This window comes from Rana temporaria, chromosome 7 (assembly GCF_905171775.1).
Source record: "Rana temporaria chromosome 7, aRanTem1.1, whole genome shotgun sequence".
NCBI classification, from domain to species: Eukaryota; Metazoa; Chordata; class Amphibia; order Anura; family Ranidae; genus Rana; species Rana temporaria.
This window is the reverse complement of record NC_053495.1, coordinates 179,301,291-179,318,277: the sequence shown is the minus strand read 5'-3', so window position 1 is coordinate 179,318,277 and position 16,987 is coordinate 179,301,291.

The window sequence follows — 16,987 nt, the reverse complement described above, 5'->3', positions numbered from 1 at the left end:
TGCCGACGTAAATGTACATGCGGCGGTCCGGAAGTGGTTAACCTCCGGAAAAGATTTACATTGAGGGAAAAAAGTATTTGATCCCCTGATGATTTTGTACGTTTGCCAATGACAAAGAAATGATCCGTCTATAATTTTATTGGTAGGTTTAACAGTGAGAGACCAAATAACGACAAAAATATCCAGAAAAACGCAGTTCAAAAAAGTTAAAAACTGATTTGCATTTTAACCCCTTAAAGCGGAGGTCCGGTAAAAAAAAAAAAAAAAAAAAAAGTCAGCAGCTACTAACACTGTAGCTGCTGACTTTTAATAAGGACACTTACCTGTCCTAGTCGCCAGCGATGTCGGCCCCCGCCGAGGCCGATCCCTCGATCCTGGCAGCTCCAGGCGCCGCCATCCACAGTAAGGGAAACAGGCAGTGAAGCCGTGCAGCGCGGCGCTTTGTGAATGGGCCGGCTGCTCTTTGTGATACACATATAGCTGGATTCAGTTAGGGTTACGCCAGCATATCAGTAGATACGCCGTCATAACTCTGAATCTACGCCGGCGTAAATTTAAGCGTATTCTGGAAACCAGATACGCTTAAATTAGGCTAAGATACGAGCGGCGTAAGTCTCCTAAACCGTCATATCTTAGGGTGCAATTTTTCCGCTGGCCGCTAGGTGGCGCTTCCGTTGAGTTTGGCGTAGAATATGTAAATGACTAGATACGCCGATTCACGAACGTACGTGTGCCCGTCGCAGTAAAGATACGCCGTTTCCGTAAGAGGTACGCCGGCGTAAAAATAAAGCTGCCCCCTAGGTGGCCTAGCCAATGTTAAGTATGGCCATCGTTCCCGCATTGAAATTTGAACATTTTACGTCGTTTGCGTAAGTCGTCTGTGAATGGGGCTGGACGTAATTTACGTTCACGTCGAAACCAATACGTCCTTGAGGCGTACTTTGGAGCAATGCACACTGGGATATGTACACGGAAGGCACATGCGCCGTTCGTAAAAAACGTCAATCACGTCGGGTCACCATCCATTTACATAAAACACGCCCCCCATCCTCATTTGAATTAGGCGCGCTTACGCTGGCTCCATTTATGCTATGCCGCCGTAACTTAGGAGGCAAGTGCTTTGTGAATACAGCACTTGCCTCTCTGACTTACAGCGGCGTAGCGTAAATATGATACGCTACGCCGTCGTAAAAATTGCACATATCTACCTGAATCCAGCTAATAGTTCCCAGAAGGCAGCGCGCCCCATTCACAAGAAGAAACCGAGTGTAGGATGAGGAAGAGGATCCACCGCGGAGGATGAAGAGGCAGATTAGGGACTCCCGCATAGCAACCGCTATTTCGGGTAAGTAAAACATTTTATTTTTTTATTTTTGGTGTAAAAATAAATTTCAGGGTGGAACTGCACTTTAAGCCCTGGACCATTATGCAGCTAAAGGACCAGGCCCCTTTTTGCGATTCGGCACTGCGTTGCTTTAACTGACAATTGCACGGTCGTCCCAAACAAAATTGACGTAATTTTTTTCCCAGAAATAGAGCTCTCTTTTGGTGGTATTTGACCACCTCTGCGGTTTTTATTTTTTTCAATCGAAAAAAAAAAAAAAAGACAATTTTGAAAAAAATTCTATATTTTTTTACTTTTTCCTATAATAAATATCCCCAAGAAATTAGGGCTGTTACTGATCAAAATTTTTGTGTTTGATTAATAGATTTTTTTTAAATCGATTAATCGACTAATTTCGATGAATTATAACGCACATACAGATCCAACTCCTTTTAGCTGATCTCCTTGCAGGCTGATTCCCAGTGCAGCTACCAACCACTGGAAAAATGGATAGCCGGATACAAAAAACACACAAAGGCAGCGCTTGATGGGAATAGCATTAAAACTTTTATAGTCTTCAAGTAGGAAACAAAATAAATATTGCACTGGAGATAAAATCGATGTAGCTACATAAACTGTAAAAATGGTGCCAGTAATACCAAACGGGAGCAAAAGCAGTCATAAAAACATGTAGCTAAGTATGATACTGGTATAAAAATGTGTACAACGATACCACTGCTAAATCCAGATGAGGAGAGGTTAACATCAGTCCGTCGGCATGTAGATGTCCCGTGAAGGGAACTATCACAACTCCCAGTGGATGGTTGTAGAATCCCAGGTTGATAGAGGGAAGTGATAGAGGGAAGTGTAACAGCCCTTACGTGTGGCAGATAGTAAGGTCCCGCCGGCATGCAGATATGAAGGCACAGCAAAGGAGCCCTTCAGATGGACACGGCAAGCCCAGCCAGTGTCCGTGACGTCAGTTTAGGCCGATACGTATTCTTCTACATATTTTTGGTAAAATAAATCACAATAAGCGTTTATTAATTGGTTTGTGCAAAAGTTATAGCGTCTACAAAATAGGGGATAGTTTTATGGCATTTTTATTAATATTTTTTTTTTACTAGTAATGGCGGCGATCAGCGATTTTTATCGTGACTGCGACATTATGGCGGACACTTTTGACACTATTTTGTGACCATTGTCATTTTTACAGCAAACAGTGCTATAAAAATGCACTGATTGCTGTGAAAATGACACTGGCAGTGAATGGGGTTAACCTGTAGGGGGCGCTAAAGGGGTTAAGTGTTCCCTAATGTGTGTTTCTTACTGAAGGGGGGCATGGCTGGGCGTGTGATGTCACTAATCATTGTTCCCTGTGACAGGGAACAGACGATCAGTGACAGGCTCACTATATTTTTTCTTTGTTTCTGCTATACAATTTGTAAATAAGCAAGTTTTCTCCTTCAATGATGGGCACTGATAAGGCGGCACTGATGGGTACTGATAAGGTGGCACCAATGAGGTGGCACTGGGCACTGATGATGGGTACTGATAGGCGGCACTGATAGGTGGCACTAATGGGCACTGATAGTGTCACTGGTATGCGGCACTGATGGGCAATCATAGATGCCACTTATTGCCACTTATTCGCGGCACTGATGGGCACTCATAGGCAGCACTGATGGGTACTTATGGGTGGCATGGATAGGCACTGATAGGTGGCACTAAAGGACACTGATGGATGGCGCTGATGACACTGATGGGTGGCATTGCTGGTCATAACTGATCTGGCATTATGTATGAATGGTGCCAGTCAGTGCCCATTTGTGGGCACTGATTGGCATATATTGGGCATGTGCATGGCATCCATGGTGTCCATGGGGGACGTACCTGACCATCCACATGTTGGGGGCTCCTCTGAGGTGGCACTGATGAGATGGCACTGATTGGCACTGGTATATGGTACTGATGGGCACTCATTGGCGGCACTGATGGGCACTCATATGTTGCACTGATGGGCACTCATAGGTGGCACTGATGGGTGGTATGGATTGGCAATGAGGGGCACTGATAGGTGGGCACTGATGGGCACAGATGGGCACTGATAGGTGACACTGATGGATAGCACTGATGACACTGATGGGTGGCATTGCTGGGCATCACTGATCTGGCATTATGTATGAATGGTGCCAGTCAGTGCCCATTGATTAGCATATATTGGGCATGTGCATGTCATCCCTGGTGGCCATGGGGGACGTACCTGGCCATCCACATGTTGGGGGTTTCCTCTGCCCCCCCCCCCCCCCTGTCAGGAGAGCCGCCGATCGGCTCTCCTCTACTCGCGTCTGTCAGACTCGAGTGAGGAAGAGCCGATCAACGGCTCTTTCTGTTTACATCGTGATCAGCCGTGATTGGACACGGCTGATCACGTGGTAAGGAGCCTCGGCAAACTGGCTGCATTTGATGGGGCAATGTGCAAAAACAGTGTAGCGCTGGACAACGGCATATACCTTATACATCAATATATAAAATAACAAGTATAAACAGTGTTAAACTATAGGTGATAAAAAATCATTTGAAACTTAATTCAATAGATGAGTGCGCAAAATCTATAAATGCATAGGTTATTGTAACACTGTGCCAACAATGTAACACTGAACGACAAGTGTCAAAATACCTGTATAAATCACAACAGATAATATGATAATAAACAGTGTAAATTAAAGTGACCAATTCAGCATATGAGGTGCAAAACAAATCATTTAAACTTAAAGCGAGAGTTCACCCATTAAAAAAAAAAAAAAAAATCTCCCCTTAGCTTCCTGCTCGTTCGGTCTAGGGGAATCGGCTATTTATATTAAAATATGTGCAGTACTTACCCGTTTGCGAGATGCATCTTCTCCGTCGCTTCCGGGTATGGGTCTTCGGGAGCGGGCGTTCCTTCTTGAGTGACATTCTTCCGAGAGGCTTCCGACGGTCGCATCCATCGCGTCACTCGTAGCCGAAAGAAGCCGAACGTCGGTACGGCTCTATACTGCGCCTGCGCACCGACGTTCGGCTTCTTTCGGAAAATCGTGACGCGATGGATGCGACCGTCGGAAGCCTCTCGGAAACCTGTCAATCAAGAAGGACCGCCCATTCCCGAAGCCCATACCCGGAAGCGACGGAGAGGATGCGTCTCGTAAACGGGTAAGTACTGCACATATTTTAAAATAAATTGCCGATTCCCCTAGTAATAACGAGCAGGAAGCGAAGGGGGAAAAGTGCCCTCTAAGGGTGAACCCCCGCTTTAATTCAATATATGAGTGCGCAAAATCTAAAAATGCATAGGTTATTGTAACACTGTGCCAACAATATAATATTGAGCGATAAGTGTCAAAATACCTGTATGTATCTCAACAGATAGTATGATAATAAAACAGTGTAAATTGAAGTAACCAATTCAGCATATGAGGTGCAAAACAAATAGAGTCCACAGAAGAGAGCAGGGAGTATTTAACTCCTTTTCAGATGATGAAAAATGCAAGCACTAAAAAGTCCAATTAGGAGATCCACAGGTGAGAAAGGAGGGAGATTCAGACATCAGTGACCCAACACCAGTAAGGGTCCTTTCACACTAGCGGACCGTTCGTCCGCTCATTACAAGTCCGTTAACGGACTTGTAATGAATCCCTATGGGAACGCGTCTGTTAGCGGATGGAGCATCCGCTAGCGTCCGCGTCAGTCGGGATCCGATTTTCCGAACGGAAGAAACCCTATTTTTCTTCCGTTCGGCGGAGCGGAACTGATGCAGACGGACAGACGGTCCGTCTGCATCAGGTTCCCCATAGGAGACAGCGGAGCAGAGACAGGGCGGTCCCTGCACTGTGTGCGGGGACCGCCCTATCCGCCGACAGCTGAACGGGGATCCCCGCTGAGCCGACGGAGACACGGAGCGGACCCAGAAACGGTCCGCTCCGTGTGAAAGAGCCCTAAGAATGAAGGCTTACCAGAAAGCCTGTGACCAGGGCCGGTACAAGGCAGGGGCGGGAGGGGCGAGTGCCCCTGGCGCTACCATGTTGTACAGGAGGAGGCGCAATCATCTGCGGCCACAAGACCAGTTGGATCATGTGTCACTGTCATTGAGTGATAGACAGTGTCACATCGCAGGCAGCGGCGGTGCGGCACTTTACAAACTGTGTGCCGACTGGCTCCCTTTCCTCCTGTGCGTTTCCTCGCCCCCCCCCCCCATGGAGGATTCAGTTGGATGATTCCACCGGCGTGCGCCGCGTGACGTCACGCCGGAGGCGAGGTGAGAGGTGAGAGAGGGAGGACTCGCGCAGGGAGCTGTGTCGGCGGCAAGGAAAGAAGGACAAGTCACGAGGAGCCTCAGCCTGCGCCTGCCTACAGTTCCTAGTGCTACTCTCTGGACCCCGGACTGCAACAGAAGAACACTACTCTGTATAAAAAGTAAGAAAATAATTAAATGACTGTATTGGGGAGGGGGGGGGGGGGGTGGACTGAGGTGACCAGGCTGCAATTAATGTTTTTTTTTTTTTTTCAGAGAAGGCAAGCTCAAAATAAAACAAAAACATTTTTTTCTGCCATTTTTTTTATAAAAATTGCCTTCTATGACTAAAAAAAAACCCCATTAATTGCAGCCTCAATGTGCCACCAAACGCAGCCACTGTGCCATCAATTGTCACCACTGTTCCCATCACACGCAGCCACTGTGCCCATCAAACGCAGCCACTGTGCCATCAATTGTCACCACTGTTCCCATCAAACGCAGCCACTGTGCCATCAATTGTCGCCACTGTGCCACCAAACGCAGCCACTGTGCCCATCATATGCAGCCACTGTGCCCATCAAACGCAGCCACTGTGCCATCAATTGTCGCCACTGTGCCCATCACACACATCCACTGTGCCCATCAATTGTCGCCACTGTGCCATCAATTGTCGCCACTGTGCCACCAAAACGCAGCCACTGTGCCATCACATGCAGCCACTGTGCCAACACACCCAGCCACTGTGCCATCAATTGTCGCCACTGTGCCATCACATGCAGCCACTGTGCCCATCAAACACAGCCACTGTGCCGTCACATGCAGCCACTGTGCCAACACACGCAGCCACTGTGCCATCAATTGTCGCCACTGTGCCCATTACACGCAGCCACTGTGCCACCAAACGCAGCCACTGTGCCATCACATGCAGCCACTGTGCCATCACATGCAGCCACTGTGCCAGCACACGCAGCCACTGTGCCAACACACACAGCCACTGTGCCACCAAATGCAGCCACTGTGCCATCACATGCAGCCACTGTGCCAACACACACAGCCACTGTGCCATCAATTGTCGCCACTGTGCCATCACATGCAGCCACTGTGCCCATCAAACACAGCCACTGTGCCATCAATTGTAGCCACTGTGCCCATCACACGCAGCCACTGTGCCGTCACATGCAGCCACTGTGCCAACACACGATTATTTCTTAAAAAACGGGGGGGGGGCGCAGTTTGCCATCTTCGTCCCTGGGCACCAAATGGCCTTGTCCCAGCACTGCCTGTGACTAATCCCTTCCAGGAGCAGTCTAAACAGGCATAGCAGGAGGTTGTGATCCTTTCAGGTGTCAGTAACGAATCCACATCTCTCCACAAGTTAGAAGGTGAAATCCACAGCTCCTCATAGGGTTAACCACTGCTTCCAGATAGAACTTGCATTGATGTGTGTGAGCATGTGTTTAACAAACACCATGTAGGGAAAAAGAAAAGTACAATCCCATAGTGTAGGCGTAAACAAACGAGGGGATTTATTTAAAAGATAAAAGTTGAACAGCATAAAAATACTCTCATTCATAGAGAGTAGTACAAAAGTCCTTGCAAGGATAAAAAAGCTCCGTATGAATGTCAGACCGCCTAAGGCCGTTTAGCGCATACGCAATGCGAATGTGTCTGCCAAAAAAAAAATGTCACTAAGCGCAAATTTTTCCTATCCCCTTTCCCTTTCTTTTACACATTTGATGGGGCAAACTGGTGGCATTTGATCCGGCAAACTGGCAGCGTTTGATGGGGTAAACTGGCATCATTTGATGGGGTAAACTGGCATCATTTGATGGGGCAAACTGGCATAATTTGATGGGGTAAACTGGCATCATTTGATGGGGCAAACTGGTGGCATTTGATCTGGCAAACTGGCAGCGTTTGATGGGGTAAACTGGCATCATTTGATGGGGCAAACTGGCATCATTTGATGGGGCAAGCTGGTGGAATTTGATGGAGCAAACTGGTGGCATTTGATGGGGCAAACTGGCAGCATTTGGGATAAACTAGCAGCATTTGATGGGGCAAACTGGCGGCATTTGATGGGGCAAACTGGCATCATCTGATGGGGCAACTGGTGGCATTTGATCGGGCAAACTGGTGGCATTTGATGGGGTAAACTGGTGGCATTTGATGGGGCAAACTGGCATCACTTGATGGGGCAAACTGGCACCATTTGATGGGGTAAACTGGCATCATTTGATGGGTCAAACTTGCGGCAATTGATGGGCACAGTGGCTGCGTTTGATGGCACAGTGATGGCAATTGATGGGCACAGTGGTGGTAATTGATGGGCACAGTAGCTGCGTTTGATGGGCACAGTGGCTTCAATTGATGGGTTTTTTTTTCAGTTTGTTTGTGCCCCCCCCCCCCCCCAAAAAAAAATTAAGCACCAGTCGCCACTGGAGGAGAGACAGCCATTACTGTTCTGTTTTATCCACAGGTGGTTTTTCACCCACAGAAATGTCCTTCCTGTTGTTCCAGTGAATGATGGGAATGTATATTCTGGGCGTGGAGTTCCAGTGAGTTAGTGGATGGGAATGTATATTCTGGGCGTGGAGTTCCAGTGAGTTAGTGGAATGCGAATGTATATTCTGGGCGTGGAGTTCCAGTGAGTTAGTGGATGGGAATGTATATTCTGGGCGTGGAGTTCCAGTGAGTTAGTGGAATGCGAATGTATATTCTGGGCGTGGAGTTCCAGTGAGTTAGTGGATGGGAATGTATATTCTGGGCGTGGAGTTCCAGTGAGTTAGTGGATGGGAATGTATATTCTGGGCGTGGAGTTCCAGTGAGTTAGTGGATGGGAATGTATATTCTGGGCGTGGAGTTCCAGTGACTTAGTGGATGGGAATGTATATTCTGGGCGTGGAGTTCCAGTGAGTTAGTGGATGGGAATGTATATTCTGGGCGTGGAGTTCCAGTGACTTAGTGGATGGGAATGTATATTCTGGGCGTGGAGTTCCAGTGAGTTAGTGGATGGGAATGTATATTCTGGGCGTGGAGTTCCAGTGACTTAGTGGATGGGAATGTATATTCTGGGCGTGGAGTTCCAGTGAGTTAGTGGATGGGAATGTATATTCTGGGCGTGGAGTTCCAGTGAGTTAGTGGATGGGAATGTATATTCTGGGCGTGGAGTTCCAGCGAGTTAGTGGATGGGAATGTATATTCTGGGCGTGGAGTTCCAGTGAGTTAGTGGATGGGAAGGTATATTCTGGGCGTGGAGTTCCAGCGAGTTAGTGGATGGGAATGTATATTCTGGGCGTGGAGTTCCAGTGAGTTAGTGGATGGGAATGTATATTCTGGGCGTGGAGTTCCAGCGAGTTAGTGGATGGGAATGTATATTCTGGGCTTGGAGTTCCAGTGAGTTAGTGGATGGGAAGGTATATTCTGGGCGTGGAGTTCCAGTGAGTTAGTGGATGGGAATGTATATTCTGGGCGTGGAGTTCCAGTGAGTTAGTGGATGGGAATGTATATTCTGGGCGTGGAGTTCCAGTGAGTTAGTGGATGGGAATGTATATTCTGGGCGTGGAGTTCCAGCGAGTTAGTGGATGGGAATGTATATTCTGGGCGTGGAGTTCCAGTGAGTTAGTGGATGGGAAGGTATATTCTGGGCGTGGAGTTCCAGCGAGTTAGTGGATGGGAATGTATATTCTGGGCGTGGAGTTCCAGTGAGTTAGTGGATGGGAATGTATATTCTGGGCGTGGAGTTCCAGCGAGTTAGTGGATGGGAATGTATATTCTGGGCGTGGAGTTCCAGTGAGTTAGTGGATGGGAAGGTATATTCTGGGCGTGGAGTTCCAGTGAGTTAGTGGATGGGAATGTATATTCTGGGCGTGGAGTTCCAGTGACTTAGTGGATGGGAATGTATATTCTGGGCGTGGAGTTCCAGTGAGTTAGTGGATGGGAATGTATATTCTGGGCGTGGAGTTCCAGCGAGTTAGTGGATGGGAATGTATATTCTGGGCGTGGAGTTCCAGTGACTTAGTGGATGGGAATGTATATTCTGGGCGTGGAGTTCCAGCGAGTTAGTGGATGGGAATGTATATTCTGGGCGTGGAGTTCCAGCGAGTTAGTGGATGGGAATGTATATTCTGGGCGTGGAGTTCCAGCGAGTTAGTGGATGGGAATGTATATTCTGGGCGTGGAGTTCCAGTGACTTAGTGGATGGGAATGTATATTCTGGGCGTGGAGTTCCAGCGAGTTAGTGGATGGGAATGTATATTCTGGGCGTGGAGTTCCAGTGACTTAGTGGATGGGAATGTATATTCTGGGCGTGGAGTTCCAGCGAGTTAGTGGATGGGAATGTATATTCTGGGCGTGGAGTTCCAGCGAGTTAGTGGATGGGAATGTATATTCTGGGCGTGGAGTTCCAGTGAGTTAGTGGATGGGAAGGTATATTCTGGGCGTGGAGTTCCAGTGAGGAGTTCCAGTGAGTTAGTGGATGGGAATGTATATTCTGGGCGTGGAGTTCCAGTGAGTTAGTGGGTGGGAATGTATATTCTGGGCGTGGAGTTCCAGCGAGTTAGTGGATGGGAATGTATATTCTGGGCGTGGAGTTCCAGTGAGTTAGTGGATGGGAATGTATATTCTGGGCGTGACGCTGCAATTGTAATATAATGAGCAAAGTGCAATCACTTTATTGCACTACAAGAAGGAATCTGAGGCTGCACATTAAATGGCTAAATATGACCGCCATCAAGTACAGATTTACTACCCAAAACCAACTTTATGTAAACAATCGTAATAAACATTAACACAAGTAGATACAATCACTAACATTAGGCTATCTAAAACTCTTCAAGTGATTATAGATTGCCTTTAATGAAAGCAGTGAGAAGGAAAAGGCTTTGATATTCCCATCGTTTACCAATAACAAACGCCGTCCTCGTAATTGAATTAATACACAGAGGGGCACCTGGGAAATGGCCGCTTCCATCTTCCTGACTGTAATCAATGAGCCTCCCCTCCCAGCAGAGCCTCGATTGCCTCCATATATCCTCCTCTCCGCACAAAGGACGGCACAGGGAACTGGGCTCTGGGGAGGCTTTGGCAGCCACTGTAAGCTTCTCCTAGGAACATCACTATGCATATGAGCTCAATGACAGAAGAGATTGCCATTCAAACACTGACGGTGGCAGAACTGGGAGCCCGAGATAAAGGCAGTTCATTCCAGCCGCCTATATTAAATTAATCAGGAACAAATGGACAGCTCTGTGACTGCCCCTTAGGGATTTTCATCCTTCCATACAGCAGTTCTTTCCTTTCTTGTGTGAGCACAACAGACCACCTCCCCATTTCACCAAGATGGATCTGATACGTTAACCAGCTAGATACCGATGGCGTTCCATTAAAGGCTTTGCAGGGCCTTAGATGTTAGGACAGGGCATGCAATATACTGTATATATACAGCGGGTAAAATAAGTATTGAACACGTCACCATTTTTCTAGGTAAATATCAGTGGCGGTGCGTCCGTAAAGGGCGCAGGAGCGCCGCCCCCTCTCTCCTGCACCCGTCAATCACCAATAGATAGATTCATGCATTGCATGAATCTATCTATTGTCGCCGCTCCCACCCCCCTATTCAGGTATCCAGACCCTTGTCGGGCGCCGGGCATCTGAATTACAGTGCCAGGGGTGTTTTTGCAAGTGCCTGATTAGAGCCCTTGACTCTAATAGGCGTCCTGATTAGAGCCGTGGGCTCTGATAGGCTTCCAAATTGGTAAACAGTGGGCACAATGCTGTGTGTTCGTTGTTTGTACAGTGTTGGGTTAGGGAAGCGAATAAATCGCTTCCTTAACACTGACCCGCCTCTTAGCCAATCAGGTGCCCAGGCCTGGTTACCCTGTCATCTCATTGGCATCTGATTGGCTAAAGCGACAGGTGCTGTTATTGGACGCCTATTAGGTGTCCAATCGTAGCAGAGATGGGAAGAGGACGGGAGAAGACATGGAGAACTCGGAGCGTGAAGGACAGCGCCGAGACAGGTAAGTACTGGGCTGGGGATGCACATTGGCAGCATTTGATGGGGCACAGTAGCGGCAATTGATGGGGCACACTGTTGGCAATTGATGGGGCACACTGGTGGCAATTGATGGGGCACACTGGTGGCAATTGATGGGGCACACTGGCGGCAATTAATGGGGCACACTGGCGGCAATTGATCGGGCACATTGGCGGTAATTGATGGGGCACACAGGCCGCAATTCATGGGCACACTGGCAGCAATTGGTGGGCACACTGGCAGCTATTGATGGGGCACACTGGTGGCAATTCATGGGCACACTGGCAGCAATTGGTGGGTACACTGGCAGCTATTGATGGGGCTCACTGGCAATAATTGATGGGCACACTGGCAGCAATTGATGGGGCACAGTAGTGGCAGTTGATGGGCACACTGGCAGCAATTGATGGGGCACAGTGGTGGCAATTGATGGGTACAATAGCTGCGCTTGATGGCACAGTGGCGGCAATTTATGGGTACAGTGGCTGCATTTGATGGGTACAGTGGCTGTGCTAGGTGGGTTTTTTTTTAGTTTGTTTGAGCCCCCCCAAAAAAAATTGAGCACCAGCCGTCCCTACTAAATATATTTCTAAAGGTTCTATTGACATGAAATGTTCACCACATGTCGGTAACAACCCATTCAATCCATACATACAAAGAAACCAACACAAATACGTTCAGAAATGAAGTTATATGTAACAAAATGGAATGACACAGGGAAAAGGTATTGAACACATGAAAAAAGGGAGGTGCAAAAAGGGCATGGCCCTTTTTGCACCCCCCTTTCTTCAATGTATACCATAGCTTGTAGACTCTATAACTTTCACACAGGACTAAAAAATATACACTGATTTGGGTTATTTTCACCAAAGAAATGTAGCGGAATATATTTTGACCAAAATGTATGTAGAACAATTATTTATTTGCTAAATTTTATAACAGAAACAAATAAAAATGCATTTTTTTTCAAAATGTTTCATTCTTTTTTTGTTTATTTAGCAAAAAGTAAAAACACCCGGTGGTAATTAAATACCGCTAAAAGAAAGCTCTAGTTATGTAAACAAATCTAATTGTGTAACTTTTACCTTGCTACAGGAATACACTCAAGTAACACACAAAGGTTCTGCCATGCAGTGCCAGGGAAATGTGTATTCCAATTTATTGGTCTGCCAACATCTGTCAGAGGAGAGGATGTGTCTGATCTCCATGACGCGGAGAAGAAGACCGGCGGCAACGCTTTGGAGGAGGAAGAGCTAACAGACTTTACTACTGTACAGAAAGGGATCAGCCTGACAGATGTGGGTATAAAATTCCTGGCACTGCCCGTGTTTAAATTCATTCCATGATGACGGCTGAAAGCATTTGCTGCCTCACCAGCGCCCATCAAATGCAGCCTCACCGGCGCCCATCAAATGCAGCCTCACCAGCGCCCATCAAATGCAGCCTCACCAACGCCCATCAAATGCAGCCTCACCAGCGCCCATCCCAAATGCTGCCTCACCAGCGCCCATCAAATGCAGCCTCACCGGCGCCCATCAAATGCAGCCTCACCAGCGCCCATCAAATGCAGCCTCACTAGCGCCCATCAAATGCAGCCTTACCAGCGCCCATCAAATGCAGCCTCACCAGCGCCCATCAAATGCAGCCTTACCAGCGCCCATCAGATGCAGCCTCACCAGCGCCCATCAAATGCAGCCTCACTAGCGCCCATCCCAAATGCAGCCTCACCAGTGCCCATCAAATGCAGCCTCACTAGCGCCCATCAAATGCAGCCTCACCAGCACCCATCAATACTGCTTCACCAATACCCATCAATACTGCCTTACCAGCGCCCATCAAATGCTCCCTCACCAGCGCCCATCAAATGCAGCCTCACCACCAGCGCCCATCAAATGTAGCCTCACCAGCGCCCATCAAATGCTGCCTCACCAGCGCCCATAAAATGCAGCCTCACCAGCCCCCATCAAATGCAGCCTCACCAGCCCCCATCAAATGCAGCCTCACCAGCCCCCATCAAATGCAGCCTCACCAGCCCCCATCAAATGCAGCCTCACCAGCCCCCATCAAATGCAGCCTACCAGTGCCCATCAATGAATGTTTGCTTGCTTCCATTCATTCAGAAGTCAGGACTTGTTGCTTGCTGCAGAGAGAAGAGAGTAGGAACACCAGTGGCCGGGCGCCCTAGGCAGCTTCCTAGTTTGCCCAGTGGTAGCACCTGTCCTGCAACCCACTTCTGTGTTAGAGTGCATTGTATACCTGGGGGGGAGGGGGAGTGTTATGCTAGACATACACTATACGAAAAATCGTCCGGAACGAACTTTGGAAAAACGAACGGTCGGCCGTGAGTGCAAACGATATTGCCATCATGTAATGACCGATAAATCATTTAGTGGACATAAATAAAATAAAATTGGTTCGTTTTTGTTACATATACCGTGTTTCCCCGAAAATAAGCCCGGGTCTTATATTAATTATGCCAACAAAAGACACAGTAGGGCTTATTTTCGGGGTAGGTCTTACCATGTAATGTGCTGTCTTCTCACCCCCTCTCCCTCCCTGCCTATCAGGAATCCCCAGTGTGAACTGAGTTAAAATGCTTGTACAATCCTATAATCCACTCTATTACAGTATTATATAATGTACAATGTGTGCGTTTCTGTAATATAATTGTGCCAAACACATTTGTTATAGCGCCGCTCTGCATTTTTGTTACCCGCCGGAGCTCTCTCCCCCGCAATTATATTACAGAAACACACACATTGTACATTATAAACTACTGTAATATAGTGGATTATAGGATTTTACAAGCATTTTTAACTAGGGCTTATTTTCGGGGTAGGGCTTATATTGCAGCCCTCTTGGAAAATAACGCTAGGTCTTATTTTCAGGGTAGGTCTTATTTTTGGGGAAACAGGGTACCTAGTTCAGAAAGTTCGGACGGGAAACACATTATCCGATTTAATGTTCGTTCGGCAGAAAATTTCCAAACTTGTCCTTCGTATTTTCGGCTCAAAAATGTCCCAACGATTATCGATTTTGTGCCTATTAACCGTTCGAAAAAACGAACGAACTGTCTGAACGACCGAATTTCGGCCGATTTTTCGTATAGTGTATGGCCAGCATTAGATGCTCTAAGATCCCTTTCACAGGTGTGATCCAATCCGTCTACCTGACGGTTTTTCAGGTGTACCTGATCAGAAGGTCTATGCATTCCTATTCCTATTCCTATGACAGGGCTTGTGTCCATTTGCACCTGCCTACCTCTGAGTTTGATCCAGTCCGCTAAAAATTGGGGAAGGAGACCTGTCCTCTTCTGTTTAGGTGGATCAGATTGAAGGGTAGTCAGATGTACACGGACAGCAGTGTAAAGAATAGTTATAAAGCCCATAAAGGAAAACAGGCTCTGTCCGTGTCTGCTCAGAAACTGAATGGACATTGATGTGTCATTCGCTCGCTCTACTCCGATCAACAGGGGATCTTCTGTGAGCTGACCATAGCTGTGCACACAGGGTGTGAGAGATGTGCCTTGGCAAACACTAATCACCCCATACTATGCCAATTCCCTCTGCTTCCTGGTGTGCCCTGTCTCCTCTATGCAGTGCTGCCAGCTTCCTTCCTCTCCTCTTCTCACCTGCTGACTGCTGCTGGGGATGTTTCAGGATGGAGAGTGAGGGAAGGGACCGGTATATATTTCATTTACTGGCTCCTTCCTTTTCTGCCTGAACACAAAGAGTTATCTGTACTGATCGCTCCTGGGTTCATTCTTAACTGAAGTATAGTAAACAATTTTTTACCATGCTTCAGTTTGTAAATGAACAGGAAGCCGCTCGGCACAAAGCACTTCCCATTCGTTCACTGCCCAGTGCAACTGAGTGCAGAGAAAGGGAGTGGGGAATCTATGTCCTCAGGCCTTTTCGCTGTCTTAAAAGTAAAATGTAAGGGGTCTGTTTAGACCTCTGATATTTCACCAAAGCCTCCCAACAGGACTCCTAAAAAATTGTTAAAAAATAAATAAAATTAAATAATATTGTAAACAATGGCCCGGATTCAGAGAGCAATTGCGCCTGCGTAACCATAGTTACGCAGCGCAATTGCTGACTTGCTCCGGCGTTACGAATGCTCCTGATTCAGGAACATCGTAACGCTGACTGCAGGCTAAAATCTGCGTGGCATAAGGCTCTTATGCCACGCAGATTTTAGGCTGCATTCTTGCGATGACCGCTAGGGGGCGCTCCCATTGTGCTCAGTGTATAGTATGCAAATTGCATACTAACACCGATTCACAATGTTGCGCGGGCCCTGCATACGCAAGTTACGGAGTTTCCGTACGGCGTCTTTAGCGTAAGGCTGCCCCTTCTAATAGTAGGGGCAGCCAATGCTAAAGTATACCCGCCGTTCCCGCGTCGTGAAATTTGAATTTCACGTCGTTTGCGTAAGAGATTCGTGAATGGCGCTGGACGCCATTCACGTTCACTTTGAAGCCTTGCGACGTCATTTGCCGCAATGCACGTCGGGAAAGTTTCCCGACGGCGCATGCGCTTTACGATCGGCGCGGGAACGCGTCTAATTTAAATGATTCCCGTCCACTGCGGGATCATTTAAATTGCGCGCGCTTACGCCGGGCAATTTTGCCGGCGCGCCCTCGCAATTTACGGAGCTACTGCTCCGTGAATCGAGGGCAGCGGCGAAAATTTGCGGGGGCGCAAGGCAAAATCGTTGCCCTGTGCCTCCGTAATTTATGCGCAAATCTTACTGAATCCGGGCCAATAATTAAAAAAAAAATTGTAATAAATGATAAAAATAAAAAACTATAGGTTTAAGTCAGGTTTGCAAGGACTACTGGGTAACATGATGCCTATCCCAGAAACCCTTGCAAATAGCCTAGGCAAATAATGAGGAGGAAGTAATGAAGGACTACAAAATAAAGGTATTTACAAGCAACAAAATAAATAAAAATTGTCCATTCTGAACACTATGAGATTAGAGCATGCAGCACAGACAAACATAAAAAAATGGGTGGAACTCCACTTCAAGAGGGAAGTTTCAAGAAAAAAACTTACAATTTTAAATGCCCATCTGCAGATCCCCAATTGTCAGGAATGCAGAACCCACCATTGCCAGGAATACACTTACCATTGCCATGAATGCCCTCACCATTGCCATCAGTGCATCCTTGGAGGGGACATGGAGGTGGCAGGACGAGCGCCAAAGATATCCTACAGGAGAATCTCCTGTTTACACAGCGGCCTCTTTAACCACTTCCTGACGGCCGTACGACTTTGTACGGCCGCAGGGTGGCTCTACATCTCTGGGTGGCCGTGTTTTTACGGCCTGCGCGTGCAGCCAGCGGCGC